Source organism: Dermacentor silvarum, chromosome 8 (genome assembly GCF_013339745.2).
Source record: "Dermacentor silvarum isolate Dsil-2018 chromosome 8, BIME_Dsil_1.4, whole genome shotgun sequence".
NCBI classification, from domain to species: Eukaryota; Metazoa; Arthropoda; class Arachnida; order Ixodida; family Ixodidae; genus Dermacentor; species Dermacentor silvarum.
This window is the reverse complement of record NC_051161.1, coordinates 91817995-91832298: the sequence shown is the minus strand read 5'-3', so window position 1 is coordinate 91832298 and position 14304 is coordinate 91817995. Positions and strand designations below refer to the sequence as shown.

The window sequence follows — 14304 nt, the reverse complement described above, 5'->3', positions numbered from 1 at the left end:
CGGCAGAAAAAAAAAACGAAACCCACACAACGCACGAATGCGCTTGGCAATGAAGAACAGATAGAGCAAAATAGAGCAATGAATGCTAACCGTAATAGTGCGGCTACCTTATAAATCACGTCACGCCAGGCAAGAAAGGCCAACGCAATCACGACGATCACGTTCACGCACGACACCGATCGCGTAGGCAAGGGCGCAATCTTGTGCACAGAAGCATAGAAGGAGGCTGATCGCATGAAGCAGTATACGCCCGCTAGCTAGCGACGCATGTATTGTTTCGCAAAGACACGTGTTGCAAACAAACGGCGACCATGATCCTGAAATAGCTATATTGAACGCGAAGTCTAAATTCGGTTCTACCGACGCTCAGCTAGACAAAGGCTGGGTAAAAAAAAACGAAAAAAAAAGAAAAGAAACACGTTGGCACGCAAGCACTTCTTCGATGTCAACTGACCGCGCTCCCCGTTTGTCATCTCGTTTTCGTTTACAGCAACAAAGCACCAATGTTCGATACCATTTGCTCACGACTCCGAAGACGCTCGCTGCACCAACGCCACCTACCGATTACATGCTGGCCACTGTTGCCAAAATGAACTGGAGTGCGCGCTATAGACTGAGGAGATACGACACCGAAGCACTGCTCGCTGCAGGGCTACGCAGCGTTGTGCATTGTATTGACACCGACGAAAGAAGTTTACGAAACAACAACGCATAACATCGCGCACCGAGCTTGCTCCCGCTGACAACGCGGCGTCAGTAATTCAACCGCGGTGTCGCGGTCCGCCCGAACAGCTGTTCGGCGCGTGCGGCTCGAGAGGAAAACACGAGAGGCGCCGGGTGTGTCGCAAAAAAAAAAAAGAATAAAGAAAAAAATAAGAAGACAGGAAATCGGCCGACACTTAGGAAGCCAAGTACGCGCGCACGCAAGTTACGCGTTCCCGCAAACGACACGGTCAAGCTAAGTGCTGAAACTATGCGCGGAACGTTTCTGCGTCGCTCGAGAGCAACGTCAAGGGCGGTAGGCGGTTCGAATTTCCCGGACGACTGACTGACAGGAGGGGCGGCTGGCGACGACGAGAAATGGCCGCGGCAATATGGCGGCTCGACGGAGAGTCGTCTGCTAACGCGAACCGTACGCCAACCGTCAATGCTTAGATCCGTACGTTGGCAGCTTAATGAAGAATTGCCAGCGCTGTTGTGACTCACCGGTGGGCTGTCGAAGCTGGTTCGGAGGGCCCGCGGCCTAGTAGCCTGCCCCAGTGACGAACGAGATCGATAAAACAGCGGGCCGCTCTCCGGCCGTCGCCGCCACTGCAGACGAAGCGATGTTCTTTCTTTCTTTTTTTGTTCGTGCGCTTCTTTCTTTCGTTGTTATTTTCTTTCTATTCTCGTTGCCCGGATGCTGCGGCTGTGGCGCCTCGGTCGTTCGACCGGAAGACTCTCGTGGTACCGGTGGAGTTTATGCACGCGGAATCGTCTGCTAGCGTTGCGCGGATGGACGGAAAACGATACTGCACCGCGCCGAAGCGCATTTACGGAACTATGCGCGCGTTCCTTCGTCCGTATACTGTTTCCTACAAAGATTACTACAGCGAACTCTGTCGTTAGTGTCGACGGAAGCTGGAACCATAAGCGTGCGCGGGAATTTTCATCAGAAGGGGGCCAAGCAACGTTGTCCCCAGCGCCCCCTTCCTATACCCCCCTTCTCGATCTACTTTATCTTTCGTCGGCTATCCACACAGGGACATCTCGCGGACATTTCACGAAAAATGAAAATGAACCATAGAATATCATACTTATTTATAAGTATTATTTTACGGTTCCTTTTAATTTTTCGTAGAATGTCCATACTTATATAAGTATCATGCATAACTATTACATTATACATGATATATACTCATATAGTACTTTTATGAACCAGGCGTTATGATAGAAACTGGTGCTATCGAATTATATCAACGACTTCGTCCGTTTTAAGAAAGAAAACATGATTGCCGCGCTGTCATAAATGCGTAGGTTTCATTTCAAAACTCTGCTTATACGACAGAGGCATTAAAGAGGTACGTCTTCCTAGAAAGGAAAAACAGCCTCCACACAAATATTGCACTGTGCTTTTCAAGGTAGTAAGCATTAACAACTAAGGAAGGAAACAAACGGATAATCTGAGTAAATGTTCTAGCGCTTACACATCGTGTCCCCACTTACATAAAGCACAAGCCTGCATTCTTTTGACCAATTATGAATTACTGAAGAATAGTTGGCAGATAGCGCAATGCCTTGCTCAACAAAAGGCAAAAGCAAACATCGAAGGAGCGCATGGGGCGTGGAACTAACAACAGTGGACTCGACCCCCATCTCCTTTGTAAGGACACGAGGGGCGACGGGTGTGGCCCCCTGGCCCTGCCTGTGCGCACGCCTATGGCTTTAAGCATGGCGATTCAGCCGGCATGGGAATAATGATTATTACATTGATTTGCCTAAACTTAGTCCTTCTGGCGTGACACGCCCTTTGCATATTCACAAATTATAACAAAATATTGCGTTATAAATGCCACAAGTAGCGATAATTATGAATGCGCACGTATTCTCTGTGCCATTTTCGGATAGAAGAATAGGATTGCTTCAGGCAAATCCTTGCACTAACCGTCGCTCCAACCGTAGATAATAATCGCAGCGTCAAAGTTCCCTCTACACTCCTTAGCCAATAGGACGACCGAATGCTCCTCGACATGTGTTCATCCGCGCCGCGTCATCTGCTTACCGCCACAGTAATTCGCAGTATACGATCGTGCATGCGCAAAGGTCCTAACATGACAGGCATCGCTGTAACGTATCATGTACCGAGCAAAGGTAAAACTATCTACATCTCGCCAATAATCAGACAGTCACGCCCGGAACTTTATTCTGTTGCGCAAGGATATTACGTGCCGTGTACGCCTCGTAGCTTCGGCAGTGCTGCGAACGATTTGCGAGATGCAGTATACTATCTTAGTAGGAATCTCTGAGCCTTCGCCAAGCTCCCTGCGTCGCGAACACTTGACACGACTACACTGAGTGTTTGCTAGCGCCATGGCGACAGAGGAGGGTGCGCCATAAAATTTCCTACAAGTTACTTGAGAGCATTCTGGCGTCGTATGGCTTTGCGAATTTGCAAAATCATCAATGCTAACAAAATATTTTCGTCGTAAATGCAACAATTCGCCCTGATTATGCATGTGCACGAAATTTTATTCCTATCGTGACATTAAAAAAAGCATGATTGCTACGGAAATTCAAAATGATAATGAAAGCGTAATAATACATAACGCTACAAAAAACGTCTCAAACTGCAAGCACGCAAGATGAGACAAATCCACGTACCTATCATTCCGATGATAGATGAACGATTACTAGTTCCTTCAAGTAATTTTTTCGTAAGAAGCTTCATGCTGAGAACAGTGAGAAGACTGCCCTGCATGTCTTTTAGCGGCGTGGCGACAAAAGAGCCCACGGAGGCGCAAGCCAAGCAGTTTAGAATTAACAGCACCGTACAGACGCATCAATTAAATGCGTCAAATGTTACGAACAGTTATGAGACAAAGTCACGTGAATGGTCAAACCACAAATATCGTTACAGAGCCCTGCCAGGAGACGAAACTGAGTACAGTTACCGAAGACGACGACGCTCTCTCATTCACGCGGACTGCCTACCATACAGTACACCACTGAACGCGTAAATAGCCTGTCAATATGTTTTAAGCCTACCTTCAACCCGTAAGAGTATGTTACGAACAGTTATGACAAGTATGCAACCGAACATCAGAAAAGATCGCGAGACGTCAAGCGGGGAAATTGAGGAATGTGTGCGAGGCGAATTCCCCGAGCCCGGGTCAGTTTGCAACAAGCGGTATACCAGTCATCCTGGAGTGCTGCTGTTGTGGATGCTATCGAATTCCACCCCATTGTCGAATTCGCCACCTTGTGAGTTCTGATTGGCTCGCAGGGCTGCCGCGCGGCATCTCTGTTTGGCTCAAAGCGCGAACATGGCGGCAGCCGACGACATGGCGGAATTCGACCATGTATTGCATGCCAGGTCTACGTCCGCGCTACGCCTTGTAGGATGCACTTCATTAGCGCTACGTTACTGCTATATATATATATGGCAAACACCTACTCCACCATGGTGTAACCATTACCGCTAAGGTTACACCATGCTCTAATATATACATATATATATATAATATATATATATATATTTCTCGAGATCTGAAAGCTTCGCATTATGCTGTAAGTGACACCACAGTCACCAATACAGCTTATAGATAGACAACTCCAATAGAGTTCTACTAGTATTCTTTCCCGCAATAAAGGGAAAACGCACAAACTAACTAAAAAGTAGCCTAGAAGATGGCAATGCATCGGAGCGCTAACGCGAATAAATAAGTCGAACTACACAGCTCAACTCCGGCATGGAAATATAGCAAATATCTGAAGTTCCGTTTGGATTTGGTGACGTCGCTGTTGTAGACAGCAGAGATCAGAAGGGCGCGCACGCACGCACATGGCGAGAGAGAAAGAAAGAAAAAATATTTGATCTGCTAGTGCACATGAATCAGACTGGCGTTAGCCGAGATGTGACGACATTGTGACGTCTCTGTGAACCTTGTGTCTTTTTTTTTTCTCTGCCGTCGTGCAGCAGGCGGTGGTTGCCAAGCATGCCCATCACGAATCATACTGCAGGCTATCAGCAAAATTCATTTCGTTACTTGACAAGCAAGTGAAGAAATGCATTTGATAATGCGGCAGCGCATGACCATGCAAACGCACCACGTGCGTAAGATAAGTCGTCACCGGAAAACAATGACTTGGAAATTCTGAGTTTGTTGCTATATAGGGGTGTTTCCGGAAGGTTTACGAGCTTCTGTATGCTGTTCGCACGGCAGGTTTCGATTCTTTCGTGACGTCGAATTTCACAGTCATTGCGTTTCTGACCCTTCCCTTCCTTTGTGCTGTTTGTTACATGCTATCTATCGTCCTAAAGCCGGGGATGTCGGAAGAGCGGATAAATGGAAGCTCAGTACGGAAGCATTTAGCTTCCTGCCTCACCAACCACGCCCTTAACAGACTACTGAAGAGAAATAGTAGGTTCCCTGCGGCTGGCATACTTTTCCACCTCGAGTGAACATTTTTGATTGAAGCTGAAAAACATTAAAGGCAGCCTTAACTTTATTACGTTTCATGACAAAACTGCCCCCTGAATGACGTCAAATGGACGTAGCGGATTTCCTGTTGGAAATCTCGTTTCCCGCCCGTTTTCCTACTCGAAATGTTTTAAAAGGTTTCCAAGCTGGTGTTCTTGTGAACCTTCTAATGCAACGTAATTAATTTCTATAATAGCTATAAAGAGAATGATTATGCAGACCCACCGCACATTCTGAAATTTATGGAAGGGGTCAACGGCCCAACCGATTCGCTAAAAGGAGCTGGCACTTTCTCCTAGTTGTTGCACCTCAATTCACTGCATGGCTTGACACGTAGCATTACGTCGGCAATTAGCTGGCTCTCTGTGGTGGTTAGCTTGGGCTGCATGCACATCTCGATCAATCCGGTTTTAACACTGCGTTTTGTTGAATTTTTCGTGTAAGTATACTGGGAACCGTCTCGTTAGCACGGTCTCAGATTACGAACGCCGCCAACCAACCAGCGCGTGACAAACACGCACATGCCTCGGGAAAACAATTTTCACAATGACGGCACGACCGATCCGCTCGAGTAGAACGGGTCCTAACCGCTCTGCAATGAAAACGCGGCCTCCTGCAGGGATCATGAATGCCGCACTCGTCGGCATTAGAATGACGCCGGCATGTGACCTCCTGCTACAGTATATGCTGAAGGTCACACGGCTAAGCGGTTGAGGACCGCCTGACAACCGCTGTTCGCAGTTGGCTTATTTTGCAAGACTCGCTGCGTTCGGTGTGACGACGCTGCATTCGTTGCTCACGTGATCAGGAGATTCTCAGAACCGGTGTCAACGTCTTCTTGAGATTCCGCGCTCCTCAAGACCAGGTGTCGAAGACATCGAGCAGTGAGAGCGATTAATTTTAGATGTAAACACGAGTCGCATGAGTATTCATTCTCCCAGTTGTGGCAGAGCAACAAGTGCGCAGAAGAATCTTCTTAAAACTATCCTACATAGTGTGCCAGGGCGATTGCAACAGCGAACATTCACTGCAATGCACGCAGAGAGAGTTCTTGTGTGCGTCAGAAAAAGAAACAAAAAAAAAGCAGGGGTCTGTGCCGCAGGCATGCAGAGCATACGAACTCCACCTATACTGCAGATGGTGTGCCTGTCGTCACAAGGTGTTCTGAAATTGGCCTCATACAAAACCAGATTGAGCTGGGCAGGAAAAGGTCACCGATCTTCAACATTGACGTCACGAATTTTTTTTCCGGATATATCGTATGAGAGCAATAGTTTCACATAGAACTGGATATATAGACGATCTGAAAACATGGTATAGCTCCTTTTTTTTTTTAATATCGCGATGCACGTTAGGATGAAAAAAAATGAAGAAAAAAAAAACACACACACACGCTTTGCTACTTCTCGTTCGAAGAAGTGCAGCGTGAAGGCACGAGTACACGGAGCGAACTTTCACAACGAACTCTGCACGGCAGAAAAAAAGATCGGTTACGGAACGTGCAGTGAAAGACAGGGCGGCGGACGCCAAGCGTTCGCCGCGCTGCTGTCAATGTGGCCAGACGCGGTATAAATGGGCGAGAAGAATAGGAATCGATGGCTCAATGTTTGTAAGTTATAACCATATGAAACTGACAGACACTGAGGGCTCAGGTGAAATTAAGGGTGGTTTTAAGTGAACTGTAGACATAATAAAGTAAGTGACAACGAAAGTCGCCGAAAATACGACTTGCCGTCGGCGGGAGCCGAACCCCACACCTTGCACATCACGCGTGCGATGCCATATCAATTTAACTAACGGCGGCGGCTGTATTGCCACCCATTTTCTTGTGCATTTGTCTAATCTGTACAATATTCGGCCCTGGGAGGGTTAGCGCCACATATGGCCAGGGCAGCGGATGTGGAACATCCTTCTGAATGCTGGTTCCTACAGTTAGAAGGATGCGACTCCAGTCACGTAGTACGCGAACTTAGGAGCAGTTAGCTTTAGTATTCTAGTATATGGAATAAAAAAAGTAAGTGTTCGGGGTATTATTTTGGTTTTTAATGGCCAATAATTATAGAATGTGTATTTTTATTATCTCTATACTTCTTTTTTATTATTTTTTAATTTTTTTCCATTTTTTTGCGAATGCACTTGCCTTCAGATAATGCTTCGGCTATTTCAACGCATCAAGGGAGCATAGAAACTACGGTACATAGCACGTTAGCATGTCGCAGTATCCATCCACGACCTGGAGTATTTGTTGGGAGTATTTGCTCGCTTCAACGCGAACTAAGCGACGAAAACAGCGCACACGCGGCCGCGCCATACGCCGCAGCCACCGGAGTACAACGCCCCCCTCACTACCCCCCCCTCCCCCCACCCCGGTGCCTCGCGAGCGACGGAGACGGCGCGCTTCCTCCCCGCTATCCTCCCATGCGCGCGCGGGACTGAGCCGCCATCGTCGGCTAACTCTCGCAAGCTTTCACTCGCACATACAGCATACGACACGCGACGACGATGTTATCGCCATTGGACTTTATACGTAACTTCACGGCGACGCCGACGACGTAATACGAAAAAATACACGCGCACGCAAAGTTGGCGTAGGTATATATATATATATATATATATATATATATATATATATATATATATATATATATATATATATAAACATGCGACTATGTGCTACTTGCTCATTCCGTCTCCATCATTTTCCAGTCGTTGTCATTAAACATTTAGTCTGCATGTCATGTGTGTATATGGTGTCTTATAGTTCATCGCGTCTTTGTCCCTATATGGTATTGCTTCGCAGCGCACTGTTTCACCATGTCTTCCAACTCCGAGCGCGTAAAATAAACTGTCTCGCCCTGTGACTCGAACGCTGGATCTCTTGGAATTGTCGTCCCGCAGACTATAGGCTGATCAAATTACACTTCAGAAAGTGTAAGTTTCAAGTTCAAGTTTCAAGTTGGTGCATGAAATGGAACATGTTCTTAAGCGCTGACAAGTGCTTAGTCCTCCGTATATGCAGGAACAAAACCGTTTTGCGACATTCCTATTCTGTAGATGGCATTGCACTTAAGGAATCACCGGCTGTTAAATATATCGGAGTTACAATTACACACAATCTGAGTTGGGATCTTCATATTAATACAATTTGCACCAAGGCTTTCAAATCTCTCTGGTTCATTCGACGCAAACTTTCAAAAGCCCCTATGAAAGTGAAATTAGCAGCATATAAAGCGTTGATACACGGTCATGTCTGGAGTATGCTTCGTGCCTACGGGACCCTTATAGACAGAAAAACGTTGTCAAGTTAGAATCCGCGGCTCGATTCATTTGCAACAAATATACAGGCACTGATAGTGTGACAGAAATGATTGATTATCTTGGTCTTGATACACTTAAAGCGAGGCGTGCCGAATACAAACTAAAATATTTGTACTTAATATATAACAACCTAATGCAACTTAACCATCACAATTTCATTACCTGCCACACTCTGCGCACAAGCTCGCGTTTTGACTAACGGGAAAATGATCACGGAATAAAGCGCTCAAAACGAAACCTTTAAATATTCACTTTTTCCGAGAACCATAAGCGCTTAGAACAAATTGCCGAAACATATTGTCGATAGTCCCAGTGTTGACGTATTTATTACAAACTTGAAGAAAATGCGTGGGTGAAGGTGTTCTTGTACTGTTTCAATTGCAGTGCTTCATGCCTTCATTTCCTGTATTTGGTTCTTATTGCAGTTGTTGATGTGTTCTCAGATGTTATTTTTTCTTTGTGTCCATTCCAGCTGGGAGTCGAGCGACTCTGCAGTATTTCTAAATAAAAAAAATATATACCCTGGACTGAAAGAGACACTGCATGCGCTAACGCTCATTGACTGAAAACAATACCTAGCGCAGTCCCGGGCAGTCTGGGTCGATAAAAAGAAAAAAAGACGCCAGCAATCTCACAACAGGGCTAGCGAGGCTTACTGGCCGCGGGCCGACCCCGCGACAACCGCAGTTGATTTCCCATCGTTTCTCCCACAGTTCCTCCCCTATTTAATAATAAAACGTTGTATTAAAACCTGAAGCCACTATCGCGAACTGAGAGCACAGACAGGATTCGGCATCCGTGACGATCGCGGAAGCCGCTGCGTACTCAGCACGCGACGTGCTGCCGTTTACGCATAGAGCTGAACGTTCGGCTAGTTTGTTCTGCGTTAATGCATTATAAAAATTCCCAGCGAAAAAAAAAATCTAGGAAAGCAAGTAGGTAGAGAGACGTTGGTCCAGTGTCTTTCTGTCTACTTGCTTGCTTTCCTATTTTTTTTTTTCCTCGCTGGAAATTCTTATAACTCACTTACCGTTTGCACACACGTTTTGTGCTAAACCCAAGCCTCCGCGGTCGGCGAGGGACCTTTAGAAAGCGAGAGCGAAGGTGATTCAGCGCAATAAATTAAAAGACAGAAACCCGTGGCAGGACATGACTTCTGACGTTCTGCGTTTCCATCCTGATATTTAAATAGCCAATAGCGGTGCTTCTCTCACTGCCATAATAATAAGAACAACAAAGTTGAAATCATTTGCGTCAGTACTCCTCGAAGAATCGCGATGGAGACATGTGGCGATATACCACCAGATGCTCTACATAGTTGACGTCGTCTCACCTATCTGGAGTACTTGCGTAGCCAATAATAGATGGCTGGCGAGCACAGTTGATGCAGAAAAAAAAAAAAACGAAAAGGAGAGTTGTTTCCCGAACACAAGGTTTCTTCGAAGCACAGAAAATTCCCGCCAAGAGAAGAGAGAGGCTTAAAACAAAATAAAAGTCGATCATATTTTCAACGCGGCAACGTACCAGTGACACGCGTATTGACGACGGCGTTTCAGATATGAGGAAACTAATAAAACGCAAACTATAGTAAACGTAAAAGAAAACGCTTTCCTAATTCGAAGAAGCACACATTCTCAACGAAGGGGTGTGGTCATACGTAGTCACGTTAACGCGACGTACCTCCGACAATGCATACTTGATGCTACCGTTATGGACCGCCTCGCTTGGTGAGCGTAAAAAAAAACACGGGCATGACAAGAGCTGCAGTTGCATCGAATACTGCACTTGATGCCAATGAGATGGATGCAGCAAAGAATTTGACCACTTCCAGTAGCGTGACGACAACAACAGCAACAGCAAGAACAAGAATGAACAACGTTTCGATTGGGCACAGTATTACTTTTGACCACCTGAATCTCTCTTGACGATCACCAAAATCTAAGTAGACAGGTACTTTTTTCGTACCATCACTATCAGAATGCGGCCACCCTAGCCTGGAATCAAACTCGCAATCACGTGCTCAGAACCACGTGTCATAGCCACTGAGGCTCCGCGGTGAGCACCACGGTGGTCCATGTGCACGCCGGTTCGTGCGACAGATTTGTCTTTTGCCGCGAGTATATTTGTGTGTGTTAATAAGTGGTCAGTACGAGGTTTCCTATCCCAATGTACATAATACACTTGCAAGCTCTGCAATCGGTCACGTGGCTGGGCTACAACACGAGTTCGTGAAACTTCGAAAAGCACAGCCGACTTGTATTCAACTTCTTACTGAAGAGATTGCGCTATCGGGTACCGCGTTCCACAAATATCTCGCGGACCAAAAAGAAAAAGCTATAGACCAGGAGGCCCCATTGGTCAGCAATAATTACGGTCCCTTTGCCCGCATACCAAAAATAAAGACCACGCTACGATGGAAACGCTACCAACTATATAGAGGACGGAAACTTAGACTTTCCCCAGTATACAGGGTGTCCCCAACTATCATGCACTAAGATTTAAAAATATACAAATGCAACGTAGCTGGACAGAACCAAGATAATGTTGTTTGCCGTCGCTTGGAGATACTCAGATCATTTTCTTGCATTCCACCTAATTACATAATTAGTCTTAATCATTTGATCAACTTCTACAATATCATAATTAGATGAAAAGTGTCAACGAGAAAATTGTAGAAACATGAAAAACTCCCGATACAGCTTTCTGTTGCTCAATACGTGCGCCATAAAAGTGTATGTCTTTTTTTTTTTTTCGAGCGTGAAAGAAGCCCCCGAATACACGCAAAGTGCCTCGAGCGGCCAGTCGCGCGGCAATTTATCCCTTCACATATGGCCAAGCTACGCAAGTCACATAACCGAACACACATTTTACATAAGCAACGCTCAATATCGGTATTCGCTCGAACTTCATTGAGCACTGCCGAGTACTTGCGGTCACCTTGTCGCCCCGCAAGCGGGCAAACTTGTCCCCAAGTGGTGGTTCGGATGATCGGTGACGTGGTTAAACTTGTTCTCCGGCGCGTCAGATGCGTGAGTCAGGAACGACCCCTCAAAAGATGTACTATCGGTGAACAAAAGCTGACAGGACGTGCGCGAATGGCGACCGAAATTCATCGATGCGCTTTCTGTAGGGATTGGCCACGTTGTCGGTATAGAGTGCAAGGCCGCTGCAGCGCTCAGTTCGCAGGCATGTGGGTTTACTCGTAGCTTCCTAAAAAATTACTGGCACTATTGTCTATGGACAGCTACACGCATGACGGCTCTTCTGAATCCGCTTGAATTCTTCTGGATTCGAACGGCTTTGAGAGTTAAGAAATCGACAATTTTGAGGAATATATTGCGCTAGAAGCGCGAGCATTTGCAATAATTATGCGTGCGCTCAGAGTACTTATGTGCGTATAACCATAGGATTGCTTCGTAAATTTAGGCCCATACAGACACGTGCTAACCAACATTCCAACGATAAGGGAACGATCACAGCGCTAGAGTTCTGTTTAGTCATTCTAGCAGGAAACTACGGTTATTCCATGGCTTACCAGCGACATCATGCTTGCCACGTAATGTGGCACGAGGTGGCACGTTGTCATTGTTTTTCTTTTTTTTTTAACTTAAGGTTCGTCCCGTGTTTGCCCTGCTTTTGTTATCGAGCCAGTCTCCGTCACCGATTTTTACCGAGCCAGGTCGGGGTCGTTGCTATATCTTAAACCGCCCTAGCGGCGTGCTGGCGTCGGTAGAGGATGATGTCAGCTTGATTACACCCGTTTCAGTCAATCTCTAGAGCAACGTGATTGGCATACGACGGCAGAGATGCATGACTTACATGCACGCAAAACACTGTAGAAACGGTAACCGTAGATTTTGAGGTTAATCGGTAAGACCAGCTTGGTATATCACTTGGCTAGCCGGCGAAACAAACTTTCAAGCATATATGTGCCCCCGAAGCAATATCACAGAGTGTTGCCCCGAAGTCGGGTGTGCCTGATCGATGGCATCCGTAGCAAGCCCGGACATTGATGATGACTGGCAGGTAATCTAGAAAAAGCACATACCTGCGCAGAATGTTGGTCATGTATGCGCAGCGGTTTCGAACCCAGCTGACTGCGTGGTTCATAGCCTTCATCACCGATAGCGCACCTCGACAATCTGACCTCGACCTAAATTAATTTAACTTAAATTTCTGAGCATTACGTGCCGAAGCACGATCTCACTTTGAGGCACGTCATCGTGGGGGACTCGAGAATAATTCCATCCACCTAGAGTTCTTTAGCGTGCACCCAGTGCAAGCGGTATACGGCTTTTTTTTCCCATTTCGCCCCAAATCGAAGTGCGGCCGCCACGACCGGGAGTCGAATCCGCGACCTCGTGTTTAGAGCAGCACAACGCCACTAACTGCCACCACCACGGCGGGTCTGACCTCGGCCTCAACAAGGCATCAAACATAACGAAAGTTCTTACTCCACGAAGCGAACTTCAGAAGGTCCCTGCCTTTTCTTCTGTTTTTCTTTCTTTTCACGAGAAAAAAATAAAATCGAGGGGTGCAACTTGCCTCTTCGCAACCGGCTGGCCGCCCATAAGGAGAGTCGCCGAATCGTCGTGCCCATAGCTCCTTCAATCGCGCGCTCGCCAAACAGTCACCACTGTGCACAGTTCAAGAAAGACACCGATCCCACCACAGCACATGCGCAAATTGCATCGGAATGACTGAAAAATAAACGCGGATCGGCAGAGTCACAGAAAGAGGAGGTGGAGGAGGAAGAGGAGGAGGGCATGGCGACCTGCGACATTTCACTCTCGGCAGGAGGCCACCTCGGAGATGCGAGGCATTTGCTGCGTGCGCTTTACATTGTCGTTCATTCGTCCATAGCAGCACCGAGTTTTTTTTTCTAGTTTCGAAAGACAAGGCCGAAGATCGAAAAGAAGAAGTTGGCACTCGATGAAACATCGCGCATTTGACATGGCGGCTTCGCGCCTTCGTAAACCTGCCGGGGTGAAAAATAACATAGAAGTTTTGTCGCTGCAGCCTGCGTACTCTCTCAAATGCGACACGCAAAGTCAATGCGTTTGCGCATGTGCGGTCTCTTGGCACTACAATGTCGCGCACCGTTTGTCGCGCCTAACCCACTACCTATGTACTGCTGGCGCAGCTAGGAGATAATCGCAAACGTTCCGCGTACGACACATGCAACGCATAGGGAGCCGCTAATTCAGCTAACCAGATGGAACGTATTTCCGACGTATTCTTCCCTTCGGCACGTCTGTTCTACGTCGTTACGATCATGGCGGGAGCGCGCTCCACCGCACGTATTCTTCAGACATAAAATTATGAGGTTTTACGTGCCAAAACCACGATCTGATTATGAGGCACGCCGTAGTGGGGGACTCCGGAAAATTTAGACCACCAGGGGTTCTTTAACGCGCACCTAAATCAAAGTAGAAGGGTGTTTTCGCATTTCGCCCCCATCGAAATGCAGCCGCCGTGGCCGGGACTCGATCCCGCGACCTCGTGCTTAGCAGCTCAACACCGTAGCCACTAAGCAACCACGGCGGCTTCTTCAGACTTGTGCGTAACGAATTACACTTAATTAATCACCCCGTTCTCGTGGGGTCTACCGAATAAAAGTAATTACTTCGAAGAATCGCTCATGTATTTGACGCGGGGCATGTCGGTAGCAACCTCAAAATATTTTGTTTTCTTTCTTGAAATGCTTGTGGCCAATAAATAACTTGTGCATGCAATTCGAGCGGGTGATTCAATCCTTGTTATGAAGAAATGTAGCATCACTGATTTTACAATATACAAATATTTC

The 14304-nt window shown here is 46.7% G+C and overlaps 1 protein-coding gene across 6 annotated transcripts in view; it reads right to left on the bottom strand.

Moving 5' to 3' along the window:
• LOC119461572 (sulfate anion transporter 1) overlaps positions 1–14304 on the bottom strand; it is a 220616-nt gene that overhangs the window by 76763 nt on the left and 129549 nt on the right. Inside the window, exon 1 of one of the 6 annotated variants that reach the window (XM_049673228.1) lies at positions 1207–1339. The exons of the other annotated variants lie outside the window; for them this stretch is intronic. The gene's annotated coding sequence lies outside the window, so the exon portion shown is untranslated. Of the gene's footprint in view, positions 1–1206; positions 1340–14304 lie in introns of those variants that run through there. 6 annotated transcript variants of the gene reach the window in all.